This window comes from Vespula vulgaris, chromosome 14 (genome assembly GCF_905475345.1).
Source record: "Vespula vulgaris chromosome 14, iyVesVulg1.1, whole genome shotgun sequence".
In the NCBI taxonomy this organism is placed as follows: Eukaryota; Metazoa; Arthropoda; class Insecta; order Hymenoptera; family Vespidae; genus Vespula; species Vespula vulgaris.
Window position 1 is genome coordinate 2,370,508 of NC_066599.1, and position 12,756 is coordinate 2,383,263.

Sequence of the window (12,756 nt, forward strand, 5' to 3'; positions counted from 1 at the left end):
AGGCGTTTCGAGTTTGGGTTTGCCGCTCTCGCCTTTAAGAGGATTAAGATATTACTCCGAAGCAACGAGGACGAGAGCTTTAACACGCTTTATTCGCTTGGTGAAAACAGTCCCCCTTCAACCCTTCTTCTACCTCGGTCGACGATGTCGTTTCCTTCCTTTCTTCCTTCCCACCTTCCATTCTACCTTCCTTTCGTCCTTGCTTCCTTCTACGATCCTTACTTAAAACAGGATACTAGCAAAGCGGAATTGTACATAGAAAGAAAAGGATGGAAATATAGATAATAGTAATAATAATAATAATAATAAAGGTAGTAAATAATAATAATAAACGTAAAAATAGTAATTATAATAAAAATAATAATAAAGTAATATAATGATTAAATTAATAGAGAGAAAATAGTATAGTTACTGCATTGTATGAGACTTTGTTTTTCTTTTTTTTTTCTTTTAATTTTTAATTATTTAACTATTATCTTTTTTCTATATATATAAATGTGTATATATGTATATATTTTTTTTATGTATTTGGATCGTATCTTATATTAATTGAAGAATTGTTTAATTGTCAGTATATGTATCATTACGCTGTACGTTCGTATGTTCTTGTCGAATTATTTTTGTTATTCTCTCTATTTTATTGTTTTTCTTTTTTTAATTATCATTAATATTGGTTACGAATATCATTGATAATTATAACGCGATGGGTCTTAAAATTTCTCATTAAAATTATTTCAATATCGAGATATATGATATAATGTACGTATACGTAAAACTACCTTCGAAACAATTTTAATATATACCTATTGCTTTTATAACAAAAATTTCATTGGTAATTAAAAAGTAATTATTCATAACATTTCTCGTTACGATTAATTCAATACAGAGAAGTGTATACGCTAAATTTTATATATTGTATCCCAATTGAATTGATATTTTTTAATTTTATGTTATATATTTATAAATTTATGTCATATTATGTTATCAAAATTGAAGAAAATTAACGTAAGTAGAGTTCGAAGAAATGAAAAATAACATTTTTTCTTTTTTTTTTATAAGCTAACAACGATTTTGATAATGGAATAGACTAAAAATTGTAGAAATTCTTTATTTTCTTCTGGAATATTTGCATCTTTTGTTACACATTGCAAGCTTTGAAAACGATATCCAAACATTCCAGAAGGACGAATATGTCCATCCTCAATACGAATACCCATGTTAAATTCTACTCGGAAGCTTCCCGCGTGTTCTCGTCTCCTTGGAAGCAGCCTCGAGCTTGGGATGCCATGCATCTCGACGTCGGAAGTCGGCGACTGTGCTTTGAGGGTGCCGAGTGCCGTACTCGACGTGTGTCATGCGGCGCCCTTCCATCACTGGCGTAACATTCAGCCAAAAACATTTTTTTATATTCTCTATAACCATTTAAATTATTTAGTAAAATGAGATTAATGATTTAAAATTAATCCGATCTTATACGTGTTCATTGATCCGCGATTAAAATTCGATTAAGAATATCTATACATTTTCATTACGATTATTATCATATAAAATAGTATCTGATTATATGAAATCAAAAAAGAGAGAGAGAGAGAGAGAGAGAAATAATTACTTTTATAAAAATTATATAAATATTTATTACCGATAGATATCGACTTTTACAAATTCAAAGTGATCAAATTTATTGAAAAAAAAGAAAAGAGAAAAAAGCGAGATCCACAAAGTCGAATTAATAAAATTTGGAAGGAAAAAATAATAAATGTCTACAGTTCAAAAAAGAAAGGATTGAACTACAAACGAAAAAAAGAAGAAAAAAAAGAGAGAAGAAAGAGGAAAAAAAGAAAGAACCGCGCCAATGTGCATAGGAAGGTGCCAGGGGGTTGGCGCCCTCCTTTTCTCTTCTCGAAGGCTTTCTCAACAGTCGAGGTACTCCGTTGGTGAGGAGGAAAACGCGGAAAGGCGCGGGAGTCGCGCCCTGTTCGCGACTTTGATCGCCACTCAAACATTTTCGCTAGCAACCCGGTGCAATTCCTGGCACCGGCGACGCCCGTTACACGAACCTATAGGAGGGAGTACTTGCCAACAGCTTGGCGACTAATTACAGCTCGGATCAAAGATTTCATCACCGACGGTCCTACCCCTCACCCTCTCTCACTCACTCACTCTCTCTCTCTCTCTCTCTCTCTCTTTCTTTCTCTTTTTTCTCTTTTTCTTACTCATTCATTCGCTCTCCGTCTTTCTCTCTCTTTCTCTCTCTCTATCTCACTCTCCGACTTTTCTCTTCAACAGCAAAGCTCACGACTTTTTTACTTTGCGCTTTTCCGTTTCGATCGAATCGAATGAAATTTCTTTTTTCTTCCTTTTTTTTCCCCCTCTTTTCTTCTCTTTTCTTTTTCTCTTCTTTTTTTTTCTTCAAAATATTCGAGAATTACTCGAGTGAAAATATTCGAGTGAATCTTTTCTTTAATTAAGAACATTCTTTTCCTCTAACGTTTCTTTCTTCTTTGTTTTTTGTATATTTTATATTGCACAGAAAAATCAGACAATTCGATAGACTAAAACTGTCTCACGGATGTGAGTTTCGTATTACAATACAAGATCGCAAATTTTCTAGTCGCTACTAATAAATAGTAGATATCAAATAAACGATTATATTGTTTTCTTAAAACACGAGTGTATGATATTTCGCAAGATTATCGTTATCATTTCTTTAATGAACGATATAAAAGACGATCTATCGAATTTCTAACGAGACAGCGTTGTTATCTCGTTAAGTGTCACGGAAAGACTCATAGTTGCAGCCAGGGTAACAGTATACGAAATTAAAAAAAGAAAAAAGAAAAAAAAACGAAAAAGAAAAAGTAGGAAATTTCGATCGGTCGCCATTATTCGTTTCCCCCTTTTTCATCGAATTTTCTCACGATCGATAATAATGTAGTCGATGGTTTTCACATCGAATGATCGAGACTTTCAGGACCGAATAGTTTGAAACGTCGGAGCACTTGCAAAGGGAAACCTGTCAGACGAATAAGAAAGAGGATGCACAATGTCGCCCCGTTTTGACAGCAAACCTAGTATGGAAACGTCAAAGGAGAATTTTTTTTATCCCAATTTTTTTCATCCCTCAACCTCCACCCCCTAAACCCACTACTACTGAAATTTTTTTTTTCCCAAATCCTTTTCTTTTTCCTCGATTCGCTACGATCCACGTCACTGACGAACGTGTTCTGGATATCACGTTTTCTCTCTCAACGTCTTATATTAGAAATAGAAACACGAAGGTTCTTTTAAACACAGCTTCTTCCATCTATCCTCTCCTTTTCTTCGTTCTAAACTATCTAAAAAAAGATAGAAAGGAAGGGAAGAGAAAGGAACGTTGAGAAACGGGTAGACGAGGAACGGGGTAAAAAAGGAGGGAGAGGGGTTGCGTAACACCCTTGGGAAATTTCGAATTCTCGATGCAACTTATCTAGCAATCTTCTCTCTGTCTCTCTCTCTCTTTCTCTCTGGCTCTCTCTCTCTCTCTCTCTCTCTCTCTCTCTCTCTCTCTCTCTCTCTCTCTCTCTCTCTCTCTCTCTCTTCCTCTATTTCTTTTCCCTATTGGAAAATTACACAGACTCTTTGAGACACCTTTGAATGCTTTAGTTTCGTTTAGACTCCAACGTTTTAACGAGAAAATATCTCGCGTACGATAAAAATCGTTCTAACTTATACGTTCTCATTCTTACTCGAACCCATGGGAAAATATTATAAAGTAATTCTGCTACGGTTCGTGAAAAGGGTTTTGGATGGGAGATGAGTGATGGAAAAAAAAAACGAAGGAATAAAAAACAGAAAAAGAAATAAAGAATAGTAAAAACAGAAAGAAAGAGAGAAGGAAAGAAATACAAGGAAAGAAAGAAGAAGAAGAAGAAGACATGCCGCGTGGTTTCCATTTAGAAAATAGCACATGTACGTAGGTAGATATACATGTATTCGTATGTATGTAGTTAGACAACTAACTCTTTGACTTCGTTGTGAACGTTTCGTAAAATTTGTCCAAGCCGAGGAGTGTTTGCCGATCGAAGGAAGAAACGTGCTCCTCTCTCGCTCGAGTTTCTTCAAATCTACTAAGAGTCGCTCCCCTTTGTCGGCTAGCAAATGCTTTTCGGTTTCTACGTGCTAACGAGAAAATTCTACGACGACGACGACGACGACGACAACGACGACGACGACGACGACGACTACGACGACGAAGACGATGGAAAGAGAGTGAGAAAGATAGAAGAATAAGAGAGAAGGAGAAAGAGAGAGAAAGAGAGAGAGAGAGAGAGAGATAAAGAGAGAAGGGAAAGGAAAGTGCCTTTCGCGGAACATCTTCTGTAGTAGCAGGCGTACTCGTGAAAAGTAACTTCCGCGTGCTCGTTGAAGCCTTGCCGAGGGTTTTTATTACCCACTGTCCCTTTATACCTCGAAGTGTGCGTACGTTATAGCGGCACACTCGACGTTCTTTTGTTGACAAAGAGTTTTCGGATAAACCTTGTGGCTCCCACTCGTTCATCCCCCTTATGCGTTCCTCTGTCCTCTTCGCAAGGGAAAAAAAAGAAAAGGAAGAAAAAAGGGAAAGAGATGAGAGAGAAAGAGATAGAACTTGTGCACGGGGCAGCTACCTATCGGCATGTATGGATATACGTATATATCTATGTATGTATGTATGTACTGTACTGTACGTGTGTGTGTGTGTGTGTGTGTGTAAAGGAAATAGAGAGAGAGAGAGAGAGAGAACGCGTCTCAAACCAAAATCGTAATTGGATTCGAAGAGGATAGAAAGAGCTAGTACGAGTGAAAGAGAAAGAAAGACACAGAGATGAAGATAGAGAGAGAGAGAGAGTTCTCTTTGCCTTCTTTGGCCGACCCCGGCGATGTCACAAAGTATAATACGAACTAATTACCCTGTCGTCGTCAAAGCTGCACTCGACTACCACTCCGGGACAATGAGTGGGCACTTTCGCAATGTTTTCTGCATACACGGCATCGACTCGCAAAGGTTCACGAGAGATACCGAACGTGAGAGAAGAGCCTGCAGGCTTGTAGAGAGAAAAAGAGAAAGATAGAGATAGAGATAGATAGATAGAGAAAGAGAGAGAGAGAGAGAGAGAGAGAAGCGAAGGAATATCATTTTTTAACCCTATATTCGAAAAAAGGAAAAAAAAAGAAAGAAAAAAGAAAAAGATCGAACAATATCTAAAACATCCCGAAGTCTCTACTCGCCACTGACAAAAAATTCACTTGACAAAGAATTCGAAGAAAAATCGAAGATTCGTTTGATACGATTCGATCGAGAAAGATTGTTGATGCTAGTGATGGGGATGGAGGAGGGTGGTTGATACGGGGGTAGCAGAGAGAAGAAGGGTCGAGTTAAAAGGGGTAGCAAAGGAACGCGAATTGTGTTTTTCGATCGATCGTTGGAATAAGAACCTTTGGAGGAAGAAGAAGAAAAGGAAGAAGGTTGAGGAGGAGAATGAGAAGGAAGAAGAACAAGAAAGGGAGGAGAAGGAAGGGAGAAAGAGAAAGAGAAGAAGAACAAGAAAGAGAAAGACAAGAAGAAAAAGAAGAAAAACTCTGAAGAGTGGATGCCACAAAGCTTCCGCAACGGTGCTTCGTTTCTTTCTGACAAAGACAGGGAAAGAGATAAAGAAATATATATAGAAAGAAAGAGAGGGAGAGAGAAAGAGAAGGAGAAGAAAGAAGGGGTGGGATAAATCAAAGCAGGTACCATCCAGGCACGATGACCATCGTGCGAATCTCCGAGGGAAAAATACTGTAATTAGCCTCTTGGCTTCCCCCACTCCAACCTCTCTCTCTCTCTCTCTCTCTTTCTCTTTCTCTGTCTGTCTCTGTCTGTGTCTCTTCTCTCTCTCTCTCTCTCTCTCTCTCTCTCTCTCTGTTTCTCTCTCGCTCTCTTTCGAAGCTCTTCTTATTCACAAAGCAGAAGCACGTTCGACGACATTAGCTTCGTCTCTTTCTTTTGGTAAGGGGGTGGAAAAGCAGGACCTTAGAGGGGGTAGCGAGCTTTCGACGACGCCATACGCGTTCGGTCCCCCTATACCCGTTCATCGTAGCTATGAGAATGAGTACGAGAGAGAAAGAGAGAGAGAGAGAGAGAGAGAGAGGGAAAGGGTGGACTCGTGTACAGCGAGGAAACTTCAAAGCTCCCGAAACGATTGTTCGGCAACGCTCCCGCGTGTACCTCGAGAGCATCGGGGCGTTTCGAGGAGGTGGGGGTGAGGATGGAACAGAGGGGGTAGAGAGAAGAGGAGTGGTAAAGTACCCACGAATATACACCTACCCCTTTGATTACCTCGACGCTAGTACTCTCTCTCTCTCTCTCTTTTTTTTTCTTTCTCTTCTTCGTCTTTCTTTCTTTTTCTCCTTCTTCGGTCTTCGAGAAAGAGAGAGAGAAAGTGCATGTATGCACTCTTTCTATTTAGATATGTGTAAAAGGGTGGACGAGAACCCTGACGTCGACCAAGAGAGAAAAAGAAAGAAAGAGAGAGAGATGAAGAAGAACAAGATGCTCCACACGATGGATGATGCATCACCGAGAAGCAGCATCCAGCAAGGAGTTTTTCGAATGTATGTGTGTACGTATATACGTATCTGTGTATATCTACGTACACACATATAGATATATAGATATGCGTGCAGAGAAGCTCGTCTGTCCTATGAACGAGGCGCCGTGCGGCATAACGAAAAAGGTTCGTTAATTTTACGAGTTCTCGTTTTGACCCTTTGCTTTGAGAGGCGATACACCTCACAGGGGAAAAAAAGAGAGAGAGAGAGAAATAGAAAAAGATAGAAAGAAAAAGAGAGGATTAGTTATACGGTAATAATTAATGTTCTGATTAATGTCTTTAGATACACGTATGTATATCAAATACCCGATAAGATTTTCTATATGCCAATAATTAATGTCCTAATTAATTTCTTTAAGTAGATACATATCAATTACCCGATAAGATTTTCTATAGGATGAATAATAATCTTCTTATAATTATCAAGAAATTTTAAACCTATGATCCGATTTATTATGACTTCATATCGATCTTGTATAGATACTATTGAAATTGTTTTAGAAGATTTTATATAAACCTTATCTTCTTCGTCTTTCCTTTTGTCTCTCGCATAACAAATAACGATACTATTAAAATATTAAAAGTAACAAATTAAATCGTTTACGATAATGGAAGATAATAGACGTGACGATGATAATTCCATTGGTTGTCGAATCTAGAGAATCAAGTCTATCCAATAGGAGTCGGTTATCCTATAGGAGAAGCGAACGCTCGATACACCTATTTCCTATTGCTGGAATAGCTGTTCCCTACGACTATCAATGGCTAGGCACAAGCGGTATTCACCGGAACGTTCACCGAACGCAGTGCTTATCTCGATGCATTGTCTAACTGCGAGTGCAACGGCAGTGGCGTTCGTGTTGCATCCAGGGTTTGCGTCGTACATTCTCTCTCTCTCTCTCTCTCCCTCTTTCTTCTCTCTCTCTCACTCACTCTCACTCTCACTCTCACTCTTGTTACTATATAGACCGATGTCTGGAGTTGTTCCCATTGTACCAAGAGTCGCAGCTCGGACGTTTCCCATCCGGTCGTATGCATATATATGCTATACTACCCCCTACATCGCGAGACGATGACTACGAGGATAAAGAGAAAGACAGAAACATAGAAAGAGAGAGAGAGAGGAGGGAGAGTGGGAGAAAAAAAAAGGAAAAAAAAAAAGACCGTCAAGTGCATCGTTTTTAAGCCACTTCGATGTCCGTGTATCGATAGAAATATAGAACGACTGACACTTGACAACGTCTATTATTACTAACCACTGTGAAAAGTTAGTATTAGTGTTCGCGATAGTAGTTTTTATAGCTTTCCGATCTTCCCTTTTCGATCCACGTGTCTCCTGCTCTTTTCATGTTCGTTCCTTCCCATCTACGACGTATATTTATATATACGGTTAGTCGTATTGTGTAATTCTAATCTAACCATAAATTGTTACGTATACTTTCCAAATATATTTATGATTTATCTCTCGATAAATTATCTTTAAGAAGATAGTCATTCGGATTAATCGGATTTTATTTATCGCGTGAAGTATCTTCTAATAATTTATCTAAGAATTGATTTTTATAATGGACGTTTTGTTACTGTAATACTGATCAAAATATTCGATGCAATTATCGATACAGTTTATTTTTATAAAGAATATTTATGAATTAATTAAAATAATAATACGTACTTATCGATTATCGATTAAATAAAAATTCAAGATTGATAACTATTATCGTTTTGTTATAAATATTTAATAAGAATTAAAGAACATTTCTACTTTTTAATCGATACGACACGTTCGAGGCTCGTCGTAAGCTCGATCGTTCGTGTTCGGTTAAAAAGGGTACAATAAAAGGTTGAACATTCGAGTAGTCTGACGATTCATAAATAAAACGTGCTAAGCCATTCTCTCTTGAATGTTATTTTTACTTTTTCTTTTTCTGTTTCTTTTTCTTTTTCTTTTTTCTTCGTCGCGTGATTCAGTGGTTCTTGAGTGTACCGATACTCACGAGAAAAAGTGGTACGTCGAACGATATAATTCATTTGATATCGGGGACTTAGAAACGTCACTTGGGTCGCACCCTCGCTATCGGTGAAAATTACGAGCATCATTAGCATTAGTCGTGGTAACTTAGTAGTATACTTCTTTTACATCTCCTTTCTCACTGTCTCTCTCTCTCTCTCTCTCTCTCTCTCTCTCTCTCTTTCTATCTATTTATCTATCTATCTCTCTTTCTTTTTTACACAAGTTACAAAAAATAGAAGTCACGAGTTTTCGATCGAGATCACTCGATGATACGATTTTATTTTCAACAATGTTCCCTCGAAATTACTACCTAAAATTATTCATGTATATCATTTAACATATTGGATTTAAATTAATCACAACTTTAATTTGACATAAATAATGTTGTAATATTGAATAATAAAACAACGTTATTATCTAGATCATTAAATATATATATATATATATTTTAACTTGGAAAATCACTTTCATTTCGATATTATTTCATTTATCATGATATTTGGATTAGGATTATAATTCTTCTACTTCACGCGCACACACATACACATATATTTATACGAACGTACACGTTGTAATGACATATAGATAAGATATAATCGATCGTACAGTGATATTTGTAAAAGATCGAGAACGATAAGAACGTGAGAAAAAATTACTATGTCGTAAATAAGGTAGTCGTCGTTATACCGGAAGAAAAAAGTTGTAACACGGATAATAATAAAAGAAAAAAAAGGAAAAAGAAAAAGAAAAAAGGGTTTAAAGAGAAAGAGTCAGTCGGTGGGTACGTACGAAAAATGAACCTCTTCTTCTTGAGAATGTTTAATAGCCCGAGCGAAGAGCGCTGATTAACTCCCCGCGCAAGAAAGGGCCGCATAAATGTATACATAAGCGGGCATAGCCGAGCTAGGGCCGATAACGAGCGGATGGAAATTAATTAAACGTTTCGCGCAAATTTAATTTCGTTCTCGCGTAAACCGGTGCGCTAACCGGTTATTCCCGTGGCTTATTTCGCACATTGCGAGACTTTATTGTTTTCCATAAGCCAAAAGCGAATGTAGAAGGAGTTAACTTGAGCGACGTGAGTTATCTGTAAAAAAGAAAAGAAAGAAAGAAGAACAATAACATATTTCTTATATAAACGATCTATTTATAAGGCAGAAATAGAGAGATTAAATTTCTTCTAAAAAGAAATTAAAAAAAATTGAAATTCCCCTTAGGAATGTTTCTCAATTTCGTTTTATGTTGTATTAGTGTATATGCGTATAGTGTAAGATCGCAAACACGAAGATGCTTTTTCGTATCACTATCACGACGATGTTCTCTCGAGTGTTCTCTCTTTCTCTCTCTCTCTCTCTCTCTCTCTCTCTCTCTCTATCTCTCTATCTATCTCTCTCAACTCAAATTATTAATATCTTAATTACATACGACTCGTTCTTGCGAGGTCGTCTGGTCCTAGAACTCGAGAAAGATTTAGCCACTTCTTATTTTTTTTCTCTTCTCATTCGATTCTCGTCACGTCGACTTAACGTGTCTAAGATATACATACTTATGTAGGAAAATGGCGACCACGACTTTTAAACGAGATCGACTTCGAATATCGGGCCGATGAACTTTGAACTCCAAACATTAAATTTATCAGGATTTATTCGAAACGTTTCGCTATTTAGGTATATGTCCTGATACGTTTTACATGTCGCGCTACGTCGGTAACCATATTAATCGAAATTTGTGGCGACCGTATTCGGAGGTTATCCGCTAATTATTCGTAGAATCAATCAAACGAGTCGACAGGACGATCGCTGATAAAATATTCGTTGTAATATTCCGTCGAAAGCAACGATGACTATCCCTCTAACACCCCATGTCCATCCACTTCTCTCCCCCACCTATGTCGTTTTACATCGTCGAATTTTAACGTGTAAAATTCGAATTTAGGATGGTCCCCGATCACGTTAATTTCACGTTTCTACGAACGCTTACACTCGGAAGAATTAACTGTTATGGATGTTTAATATTTTCTGTTAAACTCTAATTTGAATTTTAATTACGTTTTATAATCCTTACAAAATATAATGTTCGTAAAATGAGAGAGAAAGAAAGAGAGAGAGAGAGAGAGAGAGAGAGAAAGAGAGAAAGGAACAAACAGAGATTAATAGAACGGAAGATGAATTCAGAGGCGCATAAACAGCCATAACGAATCCAGGTGAATCGTCGTTAATTACGACGCGTGATAAGCCCGACGCCTTTTGTCGGCCAACGACAAACATTTTTTCAGCCTTCTATAATTCAGCCGGTCTCAAACATTTACTCAACGAAGTGGTGCTTTCCACGCGGCACTTCCTTTTACTTACTATCGCACCAATGAATTGTGATCAAGAATAGAAAAGAAAAATTCTCCTTGATTTGCTTAACCTTAATATCAATTCTTACATTATTATCCACATTATCATACTCTTATCTTATAAAAATGCATTTTATAACCGATTAATGATAAGAAATATCTACCGGATAAATACATATATTTATAATTTACTCCCAATTATTTATGATACGAGAAAAATCGCGTTCAGACATTGAGTATTTAAAAAAAAGAAAAGAGAAAGAAGGGAGAAAGCAAAAAGAAAAAAGAAGGAAAGTAATTTTACAAAAAGTTCATATCTTAAAAGACTTTCTTTGCGATAAAATCTCAAATCTCGTGGCCGACGTAACGAGAGAAAAAGATACAAGATAAAAGATAAAAGATAGAGAGACACAGAGAGATAGAAAACAGAATAGAAAAAAAAGAAAGAAAAAAGAAAAGAAAAGGTAAGAAAAAAAAAGAAAGAAGACAGGAAAGTAGATTTGCGTTGAGGAAGGTCGGAAGTCGCATTAGATCGATCACGAGGATACAAGAACGAAGGGCCGAAGGGCAAAAGAGCGTAAAAAAGGGTGAGCTTGGTGTCTTACGCACATACACACACAGAAATACATACATACATCCGCGAGCATACTCTTCCGAATGATCTCGAGGGCTGACCATGCTCTCGTGAAAACGAACAAACGCAAGGTAGAAAATAAGGAGGTGGAGAAACTAAAGGAACCGGAGAAAGAGGAGGATGAGGATTAGATGGAGTAAGAGGAAGAGGAGGAGGAGGAGGAGGAGGAGGAGTAACAGGAGAAAGAGGAGGAAGAGGAAGAGGAAGAGGACAGAACGAAGCAAACGCGACGAACGTAGGACGCTTGCGCGCGCGTTGACGCGCCAGCTGTCGCTTCAGCGTCGATAAAAGCGTGAGTCCATCGACGGAGCGTGCATTTCTCGTGCGCCTGTAGTACTGGCAACCCGGCTAACGCGAATCGTCCTTTACATTTCCCCATTTAAATACGGAATCGTGCTCGTACATTACTACTAATAATTTTATTGAACGATAGAAACAACGTGGACGACGACGACGACGACGTTGACGAGAAGGAAAATAACGACGGGAAAATTCCAAATCTTTTCATTTTCCTTTTCTTTTTTTTTCTTTTCGTCTTTCACGTCGTTTTTTCGTGTCTCCATCTCGAGGATCATACGACTTCGGATTAAAGAAAAAGTAACGGAAAATAAACATTTTTTTAATATTTATTAAAGACGATAATAAGTAATCGTGTGTTATCAGTGCACCGCTAGTGTGTTTTTTTTTTCTTGAGTGAATAAAAAGAAAAGTAAGGAATAGAAAAAAGGGAAGGAATAAATGGTGAAACGAGAGGGAGAGAAATGACACGGTGTGATCGTGCCGAGTGGTGAATTCGTTTAAGATCGAGATCGTGATCAATCGTAACGGAATAGAACGACAGATAGACTTTATCGAATCTCTCTTTATCCCTCTCTCTCTCTTTCTCTTTCTCTTTCTCTTTCTCTCCCTCTCTCTTTTTCTGTATATCTATCTCTATTTTGAAAAAACGAGAGAGATAGACGAAGAAGAGATTGATAAAAGTGCATGCGGAAGATCTTGTCTCTTTGATCGAACCAGGACTATGCTCGAGGATCATCGTTAACGAGATATAACGATTGATAACCTGATGAATCAGGTAAGAGACAGAGAGAAGGTTAACTAGAATTCTAGTTAATTAATCCTAATCGTCGATTAATTTCTTTTCCCAAAGAAACATAAT

General features: G+C 37.4%; 1 protein-coding gene across 5 annotated transcripts in view; it reads left to right on the forward strand.

The window, feature by feature from the left end:
* LOC127068912 (frizzled-2-like) overlaps positions 1 to 12,756 on the forward strand; it is a 132,732-nt gene that overhangs the window by 36,783 nt on the left and 83,193 nt on the right. The window contains exon 1 of one of the 5 annotated variants that reach the window (XM_051005308.1): positions 11,916 to 12,672. The exons of the other annotated variants lie outside the window; for them this stretch is intronic. The gene's annotated coding sequence lies outside the window, so the exon portion shown is untranslated. Of the gene's footprint in view, positions 1 to 11,915; positions 12,673 to 12,756 lie in introns of those variants that run through there. 5 annotated transcript variants of the gene reach the window in all.